The following is a 20816-nucleotide window of genomic DNA, read 5'->3' on the forward strand; positions in this document are numbered from 1 at the left end:
CAAGAAAGGGTCACTACGGGCCGAAACTTGTCCCCGTCAAAACAATCGACAATCGGGACTGTCCATCCGACTCGTTTTTCTTGTTTTTGAGATATGGTAATTTTTCGCTGGTCGTTCGTCGAATGATTTAGTTCGGCTTTGAAGTTCAAATCGGTAACATCATTCACGAGTACTCCAAATTTTGTGTCCAATATTGTTCAGTGTTTAAATTCCACTTAAAAAATAAGTCAGAAGAAAAGCAGGTAAATAATTACAGGCGGCTCCCCCTAGTGTCGCACTTTGGCGGTTCCTATTAAATTAAAATTAATTCTTAACGTGATTAGGCAGCGAGAGGGTTAAAGGAAATTTAATCAATTTTCTGTATTAGATCCTTATTATAGGAAATCGCTGATTTTCGGTTAGATTCTATTAAGATTTCCCCTTACGGCCTTTAAGAGTTTCAATCAGATTTATAAAGCCAAAAACTGTCAAAATTCTGAATTTTAATTTCTGGGCGATCCCGCATTGAGTGCGGTAAAGTTACTTTTCCACACTGATTTTATTTTTCAACAATATTATTTCAATCACAAATAATAACTGTATATTTGATTTCTTAATTAAGTTATCTTTGCAAACAAACTTTCATTTAGGAATTTGACTATACGTATTCGTTCAATTTAATAAATAGGAAAAATGTTGAACTTAACATGCGGAAAGCGTCTTTAACTGCTTGTCAACTGTAGTCTCGTGTGGTAAAGTTCCATTTTCAGCACTTTTTAACTATTTTCCAGTCACCATCAAATATGATAATTTCGATCAGACTTTTGGAAATGTGTGGGTGGGAGGGTGGTAAATCAACCGTCTGCGGCAATTAAAGGGTAATTTTGACAATTCGAGCTCAGACTGTAACCGAGCGGAAAATTGCTTCGCGGGAAAATAGCGTCTTAAAAGGAAAATTTATTCGCGAGACTCTCGAGCGTTCCGACCCGATAAATTTCCCCGGCTCAAGCCACGCCCGCTCGCTTTTAAACTTGTATATTTCAAGAAAATGAAACTTTCCTTTGACATTATGAACTAGAAAGGTGCCTTTAATATAAATTATCTGATGCTGTGCAAAACAAATTAACACTTTGCCTCTCTGTTCTAGATAAAGAGAGAGAGAGAACATTTTAACGTACAGGGGACGCTTAGACTGTATTCTCAAAATACTACTAAACTTGCATTAATGTGAAACAAAGTATGTTTTCAATGACAATTTCAAAGTTTTTTAGGCAAAAACTCATAAATAAAAAAAAATTCCAGTATTCTAACAAAATTTCACATTTACCTTTGAATCAAAAAGTTATAAATATACGAGGTAATTCGTTTAAATTTACCCCGTCAAAATGACTGTTAAATTGTAATCTGTGCCAAATTTACATTAAAACCGTAATAATCTAATCAAAGTTTCACTTAAATTACTCCAATGCATTAATTAAGACAAAATTGAGTAGTAAGGGTAGTAGGGAATATTTTTGTTTTTAATTTTTTCAAATTAAATTTTTTCAAAACTCTGACATTTTGATTTTTGTCATAGTTGTCCTTAAATACCATTGAAAATCGCTCAAAATCTGCCAGAGACCTCTAAAATCCTTTTGGGAATACCCGAGGGTTCAAAAACTACTGAAAACGTCCCAAAAATTACCAGAGGCCTCTAGATTCATTTTGAAAATACCAGACCTCCAAATACCACTGAAATATAGTATACCAGAGTCTTCCACTAGCGCTCTAAATGTTCCATTTTTTTTTGGAAAATTTGCTAGTGACATCGATATATAATACTCAGACTTCACAAAAATTGCCTCTATAATCATTTTGAGAATGCCAGTAAGCTCTATAAACCACTGAATACCTTTCAGAAATTACCAGAAGCCTCTACAAGTGTATGAATATTTCCAAGATTTCTTTCAAAATTACCAGAATCATTTTGAAAACGTCAGAGTATCAGAAAAACTACCAAAAACTTACTGAAACTTCTACTAGCGTTTTAAACCATTCAAGGCTTCCTTAAAATGTGACAGAAGCCTAGAAAATCATTTTCAAAATGTCAGAGACCTTTAAATACCACTAAAAACCTCTTAAAACTTACCAGAACCTTCTATTAAAGTCTGCATTTTTTAAAATGTATCAGAAACTTCAACAATCATTTTGAAAATGCTAGAAGCCTCCAAATACCACTAAAAACTACCAAGGGCCTCTACGAGGGTCCTAACCTTCCAAATATTTTTTTTTCAATTTTCCTGCGGCCTCTAGAATAATTTTGGAGATCCCAGAGACCTTCAAATACTACTGAAAACCTTTCAGAAACTGCCAAATACCTCCACAGGTGTACTAATCCTTCCAAGATTTTTTAAAAATTGCCAGAGGCCCACAAAAACCACTGAAAACCTCCCAAAAGAGTTTCTTAAAATGTGCCAGAAGCCTATAGAATCAATTCCGAAATGTCAGAGACCTGTAAATACCATTAAAAACCTCTTAAAACCTACCAGAACCTTCTATTAAAGTCTTCTATCAGAAGCTTTGACAATCATTTTAGAAATGCTAGAAACCTACAAATACCACTAAAAATCTGCCAAAATCTACCAAAGGCATCTTTGAGGGTCCTAAAATTCAAAATATATATTTTTTAAATTTGCCAGCAGCCTCTAGAATAACTTTGAAATCCCAGAGACTTTTAAATAACCTTCCAGAAACTGCCAGAAGCCTCCACAGGTGTACTAATCATTCCAAAAATTTTTTAAAATTGCCAATGGCCCACAAAAACCTCTGAAAACATCCCCAAACTTACCAGAAGGTTTTATTATGGGTCTTAAATGTTTCAAGAGTTCCTTAAAATGTGCCAGAAGCCTATAGAATAATTTCCGAAATGTCAGAGACCTGTAAATACCATTAAAAACCTCTTAAAACCTACCAGAAACTTCTATTAAAGTCTTCATTTTTTAAGACGTATCAGAAGCTGCGACAATAATTTTGGAAATGCTAGAAACCTACAAATACCACTAAAAACCTGCCAAAAACTAACAAAGGCATCTTTGAGGGCCCTAAAATTCAAAATATATATTTTTTAAATTTGCCAGCAGCCTGTAGAATAACTTTGAAAATCCCAGAGACCTTCAAATAACCTTCCAGAAACTGCCAGAAGCCTCCACAGGTGTACTAATCATTCCAAGATTTTTTTAAAATTGTCAAGGGCCCACAAAAACCACTGAAAACCATCCCAAAACTTACCAGAAGCTTCTATTATGGTCTTAAATGTTTCAAGAGTTTCGTAAAATGCGTCAGAAGTCTATAGAATCATTTTCGAAATCTCAGAGACCTCCAAATACGGCTGAAAACCTTCCAGAAACTGCCAAAAACCTCTACATATTGTGTTTATCATTCCAGATTTTTTTTAAAATTGCTTGATGTTTTTTCTAATTCTTTTGGAAACGCCAGTGATCCATAAAAACAACTACTGAAAACCTCTCAAAACTTACCAGATATGCTTCTAATAGGCTGAAAAAGTATCAAAAGTTCTAGAATCATTTAGGAAATACCAGACACCTGAAAATATCACTGAAAACCGCCCTAAAATGGTCAGAGGCTTCTAGATTCAGTTTGGGAGTGCCAGAGGGCTCTAAAAATTTTGCAAATTATACCAGAGGCCTCAAATAAGATCCTACATGTCTATAAAAATTGCCGAGAATTATTTTGAAACCGCCTTAAAATTGCTAGAAGTTTCTAGAATCCACTAAAAACCTTCAAAAAATGACCAAAGGCTTCTAGAATCAATTTTAAAATAGCAGTTAATCGTAAATAGCACTATAAAACCAAATAAAAATTGCCAGAAGCCTAGTTGCTAGAAGTATTTAGAATTTTTTTGGAAAAAACATTTAAGGTTTAATAATTATCGAAAATTTCATTCATAGAAAACTAACAAAACCGCTAGAAGCAACTTAACAATAAAATAATTCTTGAAATTTATGTTGGCGTAAATTATTAGCATTTCTGACGTCATACCAATTTTGTTTGGATGTTAGTATAGTTTCTGATTTTGATTTTATTTTTCTTGCATTTAAAATAAATTTAACACTACAATACCACACTTTGTAAATTTTTGTGTTTTGACAAACTAACGAATTGTACTTTATTTTTAAACTGGTCTTCTCAGCATTTTAACTCATTTTTCCTGTTTGTCTTGTAACAAGTTTTAGACTCGCCCCTATATTTTGCATATTACGAAAACGGCGTTCCTCTCTAGCAAAACCCTTTTGTGTCAAGAGGCAAGATTAAGAATGGGGAAAATAAGATAGATGTGCCCGCCATTTTAGCGGAGTATTTTGCTTCCTTGCATTTCGTCGTAACGAGCTGTCGCCCAGCCGAATCATCCAACATTTTTGTTTATTCCCGCGCCCCCGTTCCTACACTTTTAAGCTGGCCGACTGTACGGAACGTTCCTCAAAGTAAAATTATGCCCGAACATTGGAAAACTAAGAAAATTAACGCTCGAAGAGCACTGACGGCTCAGATAGGGCGAAATAATAGAAGGGTGGATTATTTTTGAGGGTGCGACAGCTTTGAGCTGATTATGGAAATATTTCAAATGTTATAAACTGCTTTCCTAGAAAAATGAATGGAAAATTGCTGTTTTTCTTGAAGGTGTGGGCTTTCACTTCTAGCAAATTTCTAATTGGTCTATTTAAAATTATAGTGGCATTAAACAGTCGAATTAAATATGGATGAGGCGATTAAAGTTGAACATAATTTTTCGCTTAGAGGTGCCAGCCAAAGGCTTTTCGCCATATTTGGTGCATTTTCATAATGGCATTATTTAATTTTGGATTCGGTTGAAATCTATGCATAATGCAGGTAAGCGACTAAAAATACATCTAATTGCCTTGATTATAGCTGGAAAATTATAATTATTATAATGGATAAACGTTGTAGCTGAAAACAGTTTGAAAAACTATTACAATTCCACTCTTAGGTTATTAACAATTCAATTTTAAGTTATTTGATAATGGAATTTAAATTTTCATAGTTTTCAATTTTATTTTTGATAAGTTTTAAAAGTGTCAGTTAACTGTACTTCCAGTGCCGTAACTGCATTAATTACTGAAATTTTTTGAAAATAATTGGTAGTATAGGTAAAAATAGTTTGAGTGTGGAAAAATGCAATTTGTAAAATTTTTAACAAAAAAATAGGCGTTGTTGTAAATAACCTCACAAAATAAATTTTCCATGATTTTCCCAAACTAATTTCAGTGAACTTAAAAAGACAAAAATAAGAAATATGGTTAATAATAACGTGGCCTCCGTTCCTGGAAAGCAAATTTCGCGCAGTGGAAATTGTAACTTCCAACTTGAAAATTCAAAGTTATTCTCGGAGATTTACCAGGATGAAATAGTCGCGTACAGTCCCGGACCAATGGAAATGTGAGGATTTTAATTGCGTCTTACTTTTGCTTTTGTTAGCTTTCCTGCCTTTTGAGCTACGGTTTTCGTTGCGAAGGCATTTACGCTTAGAATATCGAAAATTCCGTTTCACTGTATTTCTAAGGAAAATTGATAGAAACCTTCCTAAAACTTCCTACAACGTTTTCAAAAATTCTAGATCGTTCTTAAGTTGTCTAAAAGTTACCAAAACTTTCCAGAACATGCTAAAGTTTTCTAGAAGTCTGTAAGAATTTCTCCAAAACAGTTCTATATTCTTCTAGAAACTTTCGGTGTCTTTCTAAAACCTGTCAGAACAAAGGGAGTTATCAAGAGAAAGGTCTGTCCAATGTGACAGAAACCCGCAATTGTCAGCTTCTTCTGTCACATTCTATCAATACTTTTCTTGAGAATTTCAAGAATTAGGGACCACAGCGTTTCTAAGTCTTCTCGAAACTTTTAGATCTTAGTAAAACTGTCTAGAAGTTTCCAAAACTTTCCAGAACATGCTAGATTTTTCTAAAGCTTTGTAAGACCTTCTAGAACTCATCCAAACAGTTCTATATTTTCCTAGAATCTGTCAGTGTCCTTAAAACCTTCTAACACTTTCTAGAATGTTTCAAAGTCTTCTCAAAACTTTATTATTATTTATTACATTACAATTATTACTGTAGTGTATATGGAGGAAAACCAAATCCAAGATTCGCCAATTAACAGAACTAGGCAACAAACAAGCTACCAAAGTAACTTTTTGTGTACTTTTCCGGCAAAGTTATCCGGCTTAACGTTCTGTCAGACTATCCCAACCTAAGAGAAACAAACTTCCCCAAAATAAACACTAATTTCCTTACCAAATTACTAAACCTTATTTGCAGAAACCTTGCTAGGTTTTCCCGGGCAGGGAAAACATAAAATTATGACTTGTGTGTGCGGTAACGTAGTCTGCGGGCGGAAAGTTTTTCTTTACCCCCCTTCACCCCACTTTCACGTAATTCTTGCTTGGTTTCGCCTTGCCCTCCCCCCCCTCCCGCGACTTTGGTAACTTAATACCTATACAAAGCGTTAAAAACTCCTTCCAGATTATAAATTGGCAAAAGCGAGTCTCCTTCAGAGAGTTACGACCACACGCTTCAGCATCCGACTCTCCGCGTTTATTCCCTTATTTCCGCCCTTCTTTAAACCTGATATGGAATTCTACTGTGGGCGATTCCGGTCCCTTTGTACGGGCCCTTTAAGGGCGATAGCGGCCCGAAGCGAGTTTAAAGCCGATCCTTGTAGAAAACCTGCTCTCGCTCGCCCCTTATTTTATATGTACAGCTTCGTTCCTTTTCTTAAATGTCGACGTCCTTATTCGGTTCGTGCTTAAGGGCGATTTTCGCGCAGCTATTTTTGCTCGTTGCGAGAGGGGTAAACGGGGTTGGAGCGGGGCAAATGGCTGCTCTATTTAATGTAGGGAAAATAATACCAATTTGAATTTCTCTGCAGATTTTAGTTGTGTTTAAGTTTAAGGAGAGATTTTATGGGGGGATAATTGGGATGATGGAAATAGGGATGAAGGGGAACTCTAAGGGGAATTCATTTTTACTTTGACAGTCCTGTTTCTGTGACTCTGTTTGTAAAGGGTATTTATAATTGGAAAAGAAGGTTAATTAACACTTTTGCTAAGGTTTCTATTTAAAAGTGTGTCTGGATTTCTAGAAATTTTGCTTTTTGTAAATAATAACATCAACCAACCTTTGACATTTGAATTTACGAAAAAATACGTCATTTGAGAGACTGTCTCCATGCTGTTTTTCTTTTTGTGCTTATTTGCTGCTATTTTTGGTATGATTTTTGTTTTTTATAGGTTTATTTACAAATTCAATAGCTGTATTCAGATATTGAAGGCTTCTGAGAGACAAAAACATACCAATTATCTGTTGCAAAATGGGTAAATATCAATGTACAAATTTAAACTGACCAAAAAATTTCCAAATGCTCCTGAAGTAGTCTAGAAGCTTCCAAAACCTTTTAGAACAGTCTAAAAGGTTCCAAATGCTTTTCAACTCATTTATAGAAGCTCCAAAAAGATTTTAAGTCTAAAAAGTCTAAAATCTTCCATATGCTTCTAAAAGAGTTTAACATCTTCCAAAAGTTTCTAGAACCGCCTACAAGGTTTCAAATGCCTTAAAAACAACCCAGAACTTTCAATGCTCTTTAAACTGTTCAAACACTTTCCAAATGCTCCTAAAGTAGTCTAAAAAGGTTTTAAAACACTACAGAAACTCCAGTATGATTGTGAAGAAGTCGAAAGCTTTCCAAAACAGTCTAGAAGTTTCCAAAAGCTTTTAGAACACTCTAAAAGGATCTTCAACTAGTCTAGAAGCTCTCAAAAAATTTCAAGGCAGTTTAAAAGCTTCCTTATGCTTAAGCAAGTTTCTAGAACCTTCCATAAGTTTTCAAATCATTTAAAAGCAGTCCAAAACCTTGTTTGTGTGTTTTTAAACTCTCCAGAAACTTTCCAAATGCTTCTAAAGTAATCTAAAAGATTTCAAAATACTACAGAAACTCCAAAATGCTTCTAAAGCAGCCGAAAGTTTTTAGAACAGTCTAGAAGCTTTCAAAACATTTCAAGACTGTCTATTCCGTAGGCTTTGAGAGAAGTTTAAAAGATTCCAAATGTTTCTAGATTCGTCTACAAGGTTCTAATGTCTTAAAAGCAGTCCAGAACATTCAAGGCTCCTAAAGTAGTCCAAAAGAAGAAAATGCAAAATGCTTCTAAAGAAAAAACAGCCTAGAAGATTCCAAAAACTTCTAGAACTGTCTAAGAGTTTCCAAATGCCTCTAATATGCTCTTTAAACTGTTCCAAATACTCCTCAAGTAGTTTAAAAAGGATTTAAAACACTACGGGAACTCCAAAATGCTTTCCAAACAGTCGAAAGCCTTCCAAAACGGTCTAAAAGTTTCCAAATGCTCTTCAACTAGTCTAGAAGGTCCCAAAGGATATCAAAACAGTCTAGAAGCTTCCAAAAAATTGTAGAACCGTTTAAGAATTTCCAAATGCCTCTAAAGCACTCCAGAACCTTCAATATGCTCTTTAAACTGTCGTCAAGTAGTTCAAAATTTGAACGTTTTTAAAACATTCTAAAATTTTCTGTTTGCTTCTAAAGCAGTTTAAAAGTGTCTTGAACTTGAACTCAAAAAAAGTAAAAAATCTTGCATATCTGAAAACGTTTTGGGCTTTTTCACAGATTTTTATGTTTTTTTTGATAAAAATATATTTTGTTAAGCGCTTATTTTTCACGATTTTAGTGCTTTTTAATCTGGACCGTAATTATGTGACAATCCTCTATTTGTTTGAGTGTTCAGCGGAAATCAGTCAACGAGAGCTGTCAATCAACTGTCAGAGTTATTCACACTGGCTAACTTGATTGGTAAACGTTGTTCGTTTGTTTTTTGAGTTTCTGGGAAACAAGGCAAAGACGTTCATCAATTGTTTCCCGATCGTCGATATTCGAGGCACGCTTTTACAAATTGTTTAATTAAATCAGGGGAGAGGCACAGCGCGACGTTCTCTTGTTTCTAGCGCCGACTGTGTCTTGGAAATTAAATTTAAGACTTCGGGAGAGACTTTGACGCGTTTTGGGACTTTGCGTTCGCTATTCAATTGCTTTGTTCGCGAAACTTTCCCGGCACAGCTAATTGAATGGGAATCGTCTTATTTCCAACACTCCTCGTGGAAATTGTCGCTTTTTCTCTTCATTCCCCGTTTGGTCGGCCGTTCACGATCGATAACGGTGTACGTTTCGGAAAAGTTATGGCCGAACATCCCCCTTATTTTTTCCATTTTTTTCCCTTTCCACCCCTCGAAATATAACCACCCCCGAGGCACGTTCGCCCTTCCGCGTTTCTTATTGCCTCCTCCTTCGCATCCGTACGTTATATTTAACGTCATTTGTATTCTAAACAGAGCCCGAAATGTTTTACTAAAGTAAACTGAGACTTTGGGGGAATTTCCAAATTTTAATTGAGAATATAAGACGTGGAATGAGGGTCGACTAACTTTCCGGGTCTCTGGAGTTTTGCATCAAACCCTTTTCCTGGCAGCTGGTTGGATTATATTTTATTCCGGGATTTTTACCCTAACCAATCCAACAATTTTTTTTTAATGCATATACAAGGTGATGCTTATATTAGACAGGCTAATAATAAACAAGGAAGACCCAACCTGGTCTTCCATGTACCAAGATGCAGCAATAAGTATGATTGAACAAAAATGGTACGCCACTGTTTTCACTCAAAACAAAGATTATTTGTGAAAAGCTTCTGGTACTTTCAAATTGATCTGGCACTCTTAAAGGGCATTAAAGATGTTTTTAGGGGCTTTTGACGGTTTTAAATTCTTTTACCGAAGTTTCTGATCCTCTTAAATGCTTCTGACAGCTAAATGACTGGTTTATCACAAATTCATCATTTGCAACCCCAATGTTTTTTTTTTAATAAGGTCGAATATCGCTTAAAACTAGTGATGGGTAATTTACCACTAACTTTACCAGGAAAATTTGACCAGTAAATTACCTGTAAATTACTAGTAAATTGCGAATACTGTGTTTCTGGAAGTTCAAATTTTAACACCGATTTTCTCCCTGACTGTAATAAATTTTGAAATATTTTTTCAAGTTATTGGATAGGAAATTTAATGAGGATTCCAAAAATATGCTTAAAATAGTCATTTTCTCACTCTAAGTGTATTTTACAAGCGATTTGGTCCCTCACTGTCCATTCAAAACGTCTTTCTGACAGTTTAGATTTGACACCACTTTTCTCCAAGACTATATCTGATTTTGTAGTGTTTTTTCAGGTTATTGAATAGGAGATTTAATGAGGATTCCAAAAACGTGCTTAAAAACATGATTCGGTTACTCTAAGTCGGTTTTACAGGCGATTTTGTCCCTGACTGTCCTTAACAGTATTCAAATTTTAGATTAAAGTTTCACTGATTTCTAAATTTGTTGCACCAAACAGTTTGTCTTAAATAACTCGAAAACGGTAAAAGTTACAAAAAATGCAAGAAACCAAAAATGTTTCTAGCCAACTCCTTAATCTAATCCCGTAAATTTACAGGACGGTTTTTGCTTCCAGTATACCGAGTGTGCATGAAAATAATGGTGATTGACTGTTCTTGGTCGCCCTGCACGCAATTTTTTAGATAGAATTTTTTGCTTAACCCCACTGGAAAGAGGAGCTCAAGACGGTTAATTTGAGTTGTTCAATCTCCCTGAACTCCCAAAAACAACCAAGTTACAGAGTGTTCAAATGTCAAATCACTACTTCAACTGATTTGAAAATTTGTTGCATTAAACTAGTTTTTCCTAATAGCTCGAAAACGAAAAAAGTTACAAAAAAAATACAAGAGACCAAAAATGTTTCTAGCCAACTCCTTAATCTAACCCCGTAAATTTACAGGACGGTTTTTGCTTCCAGTATACAGAGTGTGTCTGAAAAGTGATTCACTGTTCTTGGTCACCCTGTATACAATTTTTCTGATAGAATTTTTTGCTTAACACCACTGGAAAGAGGACCTCAAGACGGTTAATTTGAGTGGTTCAATCTCCCTGAACTCCCAAAAACAACCAAGTTACACAGTGTTCAAATTTCAAATCACAACTGATTTGAAAATTTGTTGCATTAAACTAGTTTTAGCTAAATAACTCAGACACGGTGAAAGTTTCAACAAATTTAATAGAGAGTAAAAATGTTCGTAAAGAACTGCTAAACCTAATGCCTGGAAGTTTTACAGTCCGTCAGAGTCGCTACTATACAGAGGGTACATGAAAAGTGTAGTGATTCAGATTTATTACTTTTCGAATTTGACAGCCATGGCAGACCGAGAAGGACTGCTGTTACTCATAGGAATTCCTAAGAGCTGAAAAAGCCCAACAAACAGAAACCTTTTCCTCCCACAGCAGACAGTCAAGAAATTGAGTCAAATAGGTAGGTACTCTAAAAAACTGGTCTTTTAAGGGTCTGTGGCAAACTGTCCTAGAAAACTGGAAGGAATCACTTTCCTTAAGCTTCTGAGCGTCAGAAAGCTCAGGATCTTCATGGGATAGGGATGCTATTTTAAAAGCACCCTTTAGGGTAGTCATTTAGAGGAATTTCTAGTTCTGAAAATGTCTAAAAATCAAAAACTTTCTCCTCGTCGCCTCGTCAGAAAATTCGTACTTTTGTGGTCATCATTTGAGGAGAAAATCTAAGAAAGTGAGTCAAATAGGAAGGTACTCTGAAAAACTGGTCTTTTAAGGCTCTGAGGAGCAGATCAAACTTTTTGAAAGTAAATTCGTATGATTTGAAGGCAAACTGTTCTAGAAAAGTGAAAGGAATCACTTTCCTTAAGCATCTGAGTGCCAGAAAGCTCAGGACCGTCATGGGATGCTATCGAAAAGAAGTGAAATTTGCAAATAAAACTACCCTATTTTAAAGTAACCTTTAGGGTAGTCATTCAGACGAATTTCTAGATATGAAGATGTCTAAAAATCAGAAACTTTCTCCACGTCAGAAGATTCGTACTTTTGTGATGATCATTTGAGATGAAAATCTAAGAACCACTCAGTGTCAGCGACGTAGTTTTTTAAAAAAAGTTGCAATTTTAGTACTAATTTGTAATTTCTTTGTTAGTTGTTTTTAACTTTGTTAAATGATAAAACTGACAGTTTGGTTGTTGAGTGACACATTTTTCAGTAATTTCACTTAAAAATTCAAACTGTTTGCAGAATCGCCCGTAATTTTCACCATAAATTTTTTACTAGTAATTGTAACTGACAGAGCTAGTTATTAAAAAAAAAGTGAAATAAACCAGACAATGTTTTATTAATTCCCGTTAAAATGAAAAGCATAAAGCGCCTATTATTTGGGCGGTAAACACTATACGTTTTCAGTATTTGGCCATTATTCGAACATGAATATTTAACGACTTTTTGTTCGGGCTTTTTGCGAAATTCGCCTGCCGTCGTACTGTCGCATTACTAATGCAAATTGGCGATAGTTTCGCATTTTCAACCCATCAAAACGGATATATTGTTTGGATTCATTACATAAACCGTTTTAAAATAAATTTGAAGCTAAAGATGATTTTTTGTATAAAATTATTAGTAAACAAAACGAGAAAATATCCTAGAAACTCCCATTTCCGGTTTGCTGATTTTCTCTATAGAGCTTTCGCGTTCATATTTCCGGCTGTCAAACGCAAACGGCTCTAAAATATGGGGAAACTTCGACTATTTACACCCTATGAAAACAACCCTCAGGAGAATTAATATCTGATTTCCAATAATATCGAACCACTTTTATGAAAATCCGACTGAGTTTTTAGTTTGTTAAATAAATAGAGTTGGTTAACTAAGACAGTAAAAACTTTCCTTAAACTCCCAAAGAGGGGTGAGAGAAGTGTTATAGCGAGAGCTCGAGGGTTGTTATTTTCTTATCTTTTAATTTCCGCCAGTAATATTAGGAAAGTTTCAGCCCCCGACTCAAAACTAATTAAAATTTGAGTATCGCGAAGTTCGGGAAGTTTTACGGGAGTTTTACTTATTCATACTCGCCGGATGATGGATGTTGATTAAAATTAAACTCCAAGAAATATGATTCGCCGCTGCAAGTTTGAATTATGGTGGGCGGACCTAGTCGGGGGCTTTTGTTTGTTTTGTAGAGATAAATTTGATCCATTTTATGTTCTATTCCTTTGCAAAATTTCCAAAATCAATGATAACTATGACAGACAAAGTCAGCAAATCTACATGTGCAACATTTGCTTAAATCGCAGCACTCTTTATGGTTTGTGAGACTCTTTACCATTTTGTCTGTCATATCTTAAAACTACGTGAAATTTCCTTTAAAATGAGATGCAAGTCAATATTTTGACAGAAAATTCAAAATGGCGGCCTGGAACGCCATTTTGACTGTCATTACTTAAAACTACCTTTTTTGATATCTCAAAAACTAACAGAGTTAGATCTAAAATTTAACATTTTACCTGTCTGTGTTAATTGTCTAAAATTTCTTTGCCAGGAACTCGGCCGGATTATGAGACATGAAATCTGACTAAAAAATATTTACAATATAATATGTGATATTATGGTAAAGGAAATTTGATGCCCTCTAGCGGCCAAACGGTGTTATAAATCAGCTTATGTGGGGGCATGTTTGGAAAGCTTGAAATCTGCTCTATCTTTTGTTTTCTATGACATTTTGATGCAACTTATCAAATAAGGAAGTAATTTAGGGTCAAAGCATGGTGTGTCCCAAAATATGTGATTTTAGTGTGAAATAATTTGACGCCTTCTAGCGTCCAAACGGTGTCATCAATCAACTCATGGGGGGACATTTTTGGAAAGCTTGAAATCTGCTCTATCTTTTGTTTTCTATGACATTTTGACGTAACTTGTCGAATAGGGGAGTAATTTAGGGTCAAAGCAAGGTGTGTGCCAAAATATGTGAGAAAAAAGCAGCTTTCAGCGTGCTGCTGTCCAATCACAAACTACCACCAACAATGCTGTCATTTACACAAATAATGTGATAAATAAATATCAACATAGAGCAAGTTAATTATGATTATTTTAACGACAAGTCTTATTGTAACCATACCTCTTCAATGTGATTTAATTACAAGAAAAGGGGTTTGGGAGGAGAGAAATCATTAGCAGCAATAAACCTAAATAATTGTCTTAAATATAAATTCGCGATGGCGGCATCTTACGCCCAAATCCCTGGGTTGCAAACAGTAACATTTGACGTTATCGGCCACGGTCGGTTGGTAGCAGTGGCTGGCGACGCCAAACACGTACACCGATTTAAATACCCTGGAGAATTTTCCTCCCCGATAAGAATAGAGTCGGTTCTAGTTGCGTACAGGTACGGACTGAATGCTAAAACCCTCAAAAATTGAATTTTTGAAGTGGATTTCAATTTAGTTTGGCTACACTGCCAACTTTGAAAACGCGAGGTTTTAGAACCACGCTGCTTTGGTCGTTGTTAAGCTACTTTGTAAGTATTTTAGAAAAATTTTGATTTTTTACAGGCAAATATTTTAAATCTGGTCACGTGACCGTTTTGGAAAATTTTGTTTTAACTTTCTGCGCATTTTCCAACAATATTCTAATTTCAAAAAATTTCCAGATTACAACTGTTATAGTCATGTGATAATTTTTAAGACAAATTCAGCTTATTTATAAAGCGTCTTATCTTTCATAACCTAACTTGACCTAAATTTAAATTAGCATTGTCACGTGATCAATTTGGTGACTTAATGAATTGAATTCTGTTTTTGCTGCAAACATTTTCCAAGCTTGAAATTTATACCGTTAGATCATATGACTCTTTTAGTGATCTTTTTTGTATTTTTGGTTTTTTTCAATGTTCTGAATAATATTAGAGTCGCATTTCCACGTGACCAGAAAACTGCTTTTTAAAAGTTTCTCTTGAAAATAGAAACAATTTCTTTTTGTCTTCCCTGACCAATTCAACAAACAAGAGAAGTCTTTCAAATGTCACGTGACCATTTTTGCAAATTTTACGTTTGACTACACAATTTTGAGTTTTGAAATTTTCTGGTCACGTGACCAATTTAATAAACAGCAAGTGTAAATTTTGCATTTTTTCGTTCAAATAGGTATCACGTGACGATTTTCGAACTATTAACGTATGTACAAAATGTTGAGTTACAGAATTTCGAAATTTTCCGATTTTAAATTTAGCTTTTTATAGAGATTTGTTTTCAAATTTGGCCTCTTACAGTCACGTGACTAATTTAACAAACAATGTGTAAACTTTACATTTTAGAAATGTTTCAAATGTCACGTGACCATTTTTGCAAAATTGACGTTTGACTAAACAGTTTTAAGCTTTGAAATTTTACGATTTTAAATTTGATTTTTTATGATCACGTGACCAATTTAATAAACAGAAAGTGTAAATTTTGTATTTTTTTATTCAAATATCAGGTAACGATTTTCGAAAATGTAACAAATTAAATTTAGCCTTTTATAGAAAGTTTTCAAATTTGGCCTCTTACAGTCACGTGACTAATTTAACAAATAATGTGTAAATTTTACATTTTAAAAGTGTTTCAAATATCACGTGACCATTTTTGTAAATTTTACGTTTGACTACACAATTTTGAGTTTTGAAATTTTCTGGTCACGTGACCAATTTAATAAACAGCAAGTGTAAATTTTGCATTTTTTCGTTCAAATAGGTATCACGTGACGATTTTCGAACTATTAACGTATGTACAAAATGTTGAGTTACAGAATTTCGAAATTTTCCGATTTTAAATTTAGCTTTTTATAGAGATTTGTTTTCAAATTTGGCCTCTTACAGTCACGTGACTAATTTAACAAACAATGTGTAAACTTTACATTTTAGAAATGTTTCAAATGTCACGTGACCATTTTTGCAAAATTGACGTTTGACTAAACAGTTTTAAGCTTTGAAATTTTACGATTTTAAATTTGATTTTTTATGATCACGTGACCAATTTAATAAACAGAAAGTGTAAATTTTGTATTTTTTTATTCAAATATCAGGTAACGATTTTCGAAAATGTAACAAATTAAATTTAGCCTTTTATAGAAAGTTTTCAAATTTGGCCTCTTACAGTCACGTGACTAATTTAACAAATAATGTGTAAATTTTACATTTTAAAAGTGTTTCAAATATCACGTGACCATTTTTGTAAATTTTACGTTTGACGACACAATTTTGAGTTTTGAAATTTTATGGTCACGTGACCAATTTAATAAAGAGCAAGTGTAATTTTTGCATTTTTTCGTTCAAATATCACGTGACGATTTTCGAAATATTAACGTATGACTACAAAATGTTGAGTTGCGGAATTTCGAAATTTTCCGATTTTAAATTTAGCTTTTTATAGAGATTTGCTTTCAAATTTGACCTCTTACAGTCACGTGACTAATTTAACAAACAATCTGTAATTTTACATTTTAGAAGTGTTTCAAATGTCACGTGACCATTTTTGCAAAATTTACGTTTCACTACACACTTTTAAGTTTTGAAATTTTACGATTTTAAATTTGATTTCTTATAATCACGTGACCAATTTAACAACCGGCAAGTGTAAATTTTGTATTTTTTTATTCAAATATCAGGTGACGATTTTCGAAAATTTAACAAATTAAATTTAACTTTTTATAGAAAGTTGTTTTCAAATTTGGCCTCTTAGTCACGTGACTAATTTAACAAACAATAAGTGTAATTTTATAATTTTAAGGTTTTTCATGTCACGTGACCATTTTGGCAAATTTTTCGTTTGACTACACAATTTTGGGTTTTGAAATTTTATGGTCACGTGACCAATTTAATAAAGAGCAAGTGTAATTTTTACATTTTTTTATTCAAATATCACCTGACGATTTTCGAAAATTTAACGTATGACACAAAATGTTGAGTTGTGGAATTCCGAATTTAAATTTAGCATTTTATAGAGATTTGTTTTGAAATTTAGCCTCTTACAGTCACGTGACCAATTTAACAAACTACAAATGTAATTTTTTTAATTTTTAAATGGTTTTTTAATTGTCAGGCGAACATTTTGAGCTAAAGCCTTCCCTGTACCCAACTTCAATTTGTCCGCGAAATATGACCGAATAAAATATATTATTACCTGAAATACTTGGAGAATGGAAATTCCTAGTTTAAGGTTTCGCATAGTTAGCGCAAACTGGAAATTTCTAAGGCGTTCCCGACGCTAGATAAGAAGATTTATTGGTGATATTTTGCTCGCTAGGGCATAAATCAGGACGGCGGCGCATAAACCAGAAAAACGTCAAAAAAATCCAACGAGTTTCACCAGATTTATTGTCTGGTAAAGTTTCAATCATCAAAGAGAAAAACGAGGAGAAGATGGAGAGATGGAGGCGTTTTCCTTTTACAAATTTTAGTTTCAAAGAGACAGAGTAATGACGCTCCGGCAACAAATTTACTTAACTTTGAACAACGAACGTCTCCATCTTCAAAGTATAATAACAATATTACGCCGTCTTGGCTTTGCCAAAGTGAGAGAGACTTTCCATCAAGACTTTCCTTTATTTTAACGTTTGGAAACTAAATAAATGAGTTTCCACCGGCTGAATAGTGCTTTGCTTTGTATTCTGAGATTAATTTACTAAATGGAATATATTCGTCTTTGTTTTGTTGTTGTCGTTTTGCCTCAAAGGGGGAAGAGGAAGGGGAAACTCTGATTGACACCTCAGAATTGATCTATTCAATCCGAACAAAACAACACTAGGTCACATTCTAATCATTTAATCACCAACAGTTGTGCAGAAAAATGTTTTGTTTTGAAAAAGTTTGAATGTCCTATAAAAAATTGCATTGTAAAGTAAAATGTGTCTTACTGTCAAGTTTCAAACACAATAATTGTAATCGATTTTTTAATTACTAAAAGAAGTTGCCATTGGTAATTTATGTTTTGAATTTTTTCAGTAGTTGAATTACAATTCAATTATTGCTTTCAGGGTAATTTAACTACTTTTTTTTAACTGAGTGGAATACGGTTTATTTGTTTTTCTTGATAGAATTCAAAGAAAGTCTAAAGAGAGTTTAATTCTCTACCAAGACTACTTAAGGACGTTAGAAGATTGGTGTATATGAAAGTCTACTTACTGAAATTCAATTTCCCCGTAACTCGGCCATTTGGTAAAATTCAGGGAAATGTATGTTTATGTAACTAGAAAACGAAACGAAACTACAAAAAAACTTGACATTCAGGGTGCCTAACAGTTTCTGTAATTCTTCCTCTCGGTTGAATTTGTATACCTACTAGCCTGACAGTTTTTGCGACCTAGAAAACCGGGGACATTAATCAAACCCAAAACAAACGCAAAGGGAGCACCGAATTCAAGATAATGATTAGTTTTTGCCACTTTCCAGCAAGTCGACTGCACCCACTGGGTTTTTCAACAAACCCTCGAAAGTTGACAAAAAACAACATCTAAATAATGTAAAACAATCTGCTGCACTTTAAATTCACTTAACCGAAAGTGTCCGGGACCATTTTTCATTCTGGTGGAAAGTTAACGGCTTTCCCGGCGGTCCCGGCCTCGCATTTTCCGCACTCTTTCCTATCGTTTTTCTTGATTTTCCCTGACGGCCCGGGGGCGACAATTTTTCACTTAAAAAGCCCAACAGCCACTTAGAAAAGGTTGTGAACCAATTAACCTTAATTTTTTTTTGCAGTTTTTTTTAACTAAAGCCGAACTCAACCCGACTACAATCGAAAAAAAAGGCAACAGAATTTACCTGACAGGTGAGTGTTAAATTTGCCTTTCATTATGTTTTGACCAGCATTTTTTTTACAGAAAACTTCTCACCCACCTGCTTTGCTCAGTTTGGAGATTATTAGCGTACAGTGGCAGAAAATTGTATTGGAAGACCAAAATTTACACAAAAACAGAAGGAATGGTAAGTAGATGCAAATTGTTATGAGAAAGAGAAGATGAATAATTTATAGCAGAATTTTCGTACTCTCAAAAATTGAAAAATTGTTTTAGGAATGAAACATTTAGAATAAATCAGAATATTCTGTTCTTACTAAATATTAAATAGGTATAATTTTAGTCATACAGGAGTGACTAAAATACACGCTTGCCATTTTTGGAAAACGATAATCAGATCAAATAAAAAACAAGTTACTGTTGTTAGAGTGTTTTTCTCTGGCTATTTGCTCAGATTTTTAGATTTTATGACAACTTGGCAACCATGAAATAGAAGAGTTAATTCAATTTTGTTTAAAACAGCACATTTTTATTTAAAAAATGTGCTTAAAACACTCATTTTCTCATTCCAAGTGGGTTTTACAGGCGATTTTGTCTCTGACTGTTCTTTCAAACTGTGTTTCTGTCAGTTCAAATTTTGACACCGCTTTTCTGCCTGACTGTACCAACTTTTGTAGTGCTTTTCATGTTATTGGATAGAAAATTTAATGAGGATTCCAAAAATGTGCTTAAAACACTCATTTTCTCACTCCAAGTGGGTTTTACAGGCGATTTTGTCTCTGACTGTCCTTTCAAACTGACTTTCTGTCAGTTCAAACTTTGACACCGCTTTTCTGCCTGACTGTACCAACTTTTGTAGTGCTTTTCATGTTATTGGATAGAAAATTTAATGAGGATTCCAAAAATGTGCTTAAAACACTCATTTTCTCACTCCAAGTGGGTTTTACAGGCGATTTTGTCTCTGACTGTTCTTTCAAACTGTGTTTCTGTCTGTTCAAATTTTGACACCGCTTTTCTGCCTGACTGTACCAACTTTTGTAGTGCTTTTCATGTTATTGGATAGAAAATTTAATGAGGATTCCAAAAATGTGCTTAAAACACTCATTTTCTCACTCCAAGTGGGTTTTACAGGCGATTTTGTCTCTGACTGTCCTTTCAAACTGTGTTTCTGTCAGTTTAAACTTTGACACCGCTTTTCTCCGTGACTGTACCAAATCTCGTAGTTTTTTTTATGTCATTGGATAGGAAATTTAATAAGAATTCCGAAAATGTGCTAAAAACAGTTTTGACGATTTTGAAACATTTAGAATAAATCAGAATAATCTGTTCTTACTAAATATTAAATAGGTATAATTTTAGTCATACAGGAGTGACTAAAATACACGCTTGCCATTTTTGGAAAACGATAATCAGATCAAATAAAAAACAAGTCACTGTTGTTAGAGTGTTTTTCTCTGGCTATTTGCTCAGATTTTTAGATTTTATGACAACTTGGCAACCATGAAATAGAAGAGTTAATTGAATTTTGTTTAAAACAGACATTTGAAAAAAAAGTTTTCGAAATAGTTGTTTATTTGACAGTTTCAAAATTTTCAAATTTGATGGGTCATGAGTGCAAACTAGACTGAAAACAAAAACCTGATTGTTACTGTCTGTAAAAGTTAACTTCTCCATTAATGAATTTTATGCACATTATATGCGAGGTTTTGATAATTTGACAGTTAATTTGAGATATTTTTCGTATAATTCTAAAATTTTTTCCAATCTCGCTCTAAAGCTATTGATTGCACAGTTTTGATTAGTCAATACATTTTTCCAGAAACGAATTCAGTTCATCGCAGTTTTTGTCCACAATTTGTAACTTTTTGTTAATAAAAAAATTACCAATTTTTTAGAAAATTGTTAATTGGTTAAGCTTGTTATTGTAATTTTTCAGTAATTCACTGCTGTAGCTGTAGCTAGAAAAATTACAACAATTTTGCATTTTTTCTGGTTTCAGAACTTTTGAACTTTTTTGAATTTTCACTATTTCAGAAAAAAAGACAACAAAAACATTTAGAATGTATTTAAATGTTATATAAGAAAATTTGAAAATTATGTTATAACTTTCAAAG

At 33.8% G+C, this 20816-nt stretch overlaps 1 long non-coding RNA gene across 1 annotated transcript in view; it reads left to right on the forward strand.

Moving 5' to 3' along the window:
* The first annotated feature begins 138 nt into the window (after positions 1-138).
* Positions 139-20816, forward strand: part of LOC145726722 (uncharacterized) — a 31779-nt gene continuing 11101 nt past the window's right edge. Inside the window, exons 1-3 of the long non-coding RNA XR_014177650.1 lie at positions 139-242; positions 18665-18734; positions 18787-18889. This is a non-coding gene — a long non-coding RNA (uncharacterized LOC145726722). The remainder of the gene's footprint in view (positions 243-18664; positions 18735-18786; positions 18890-20816) is intronic.

Source organism: Ips typographus, linkage group LG3 (assembly GCF_016097725.1).
Source record: "Ips typographus isolate SLU linkage group LG3, UJ_Ityp_2.0, whole genome shotgun sequence".
In the NCBI taxonomy this organism is placed as follows: domain Eukaryota; kingdom Metazoa; phylum Arthropoda; class Insecta; order Coleoptera; family Curculionidae; genus Ips; species Ips typographus.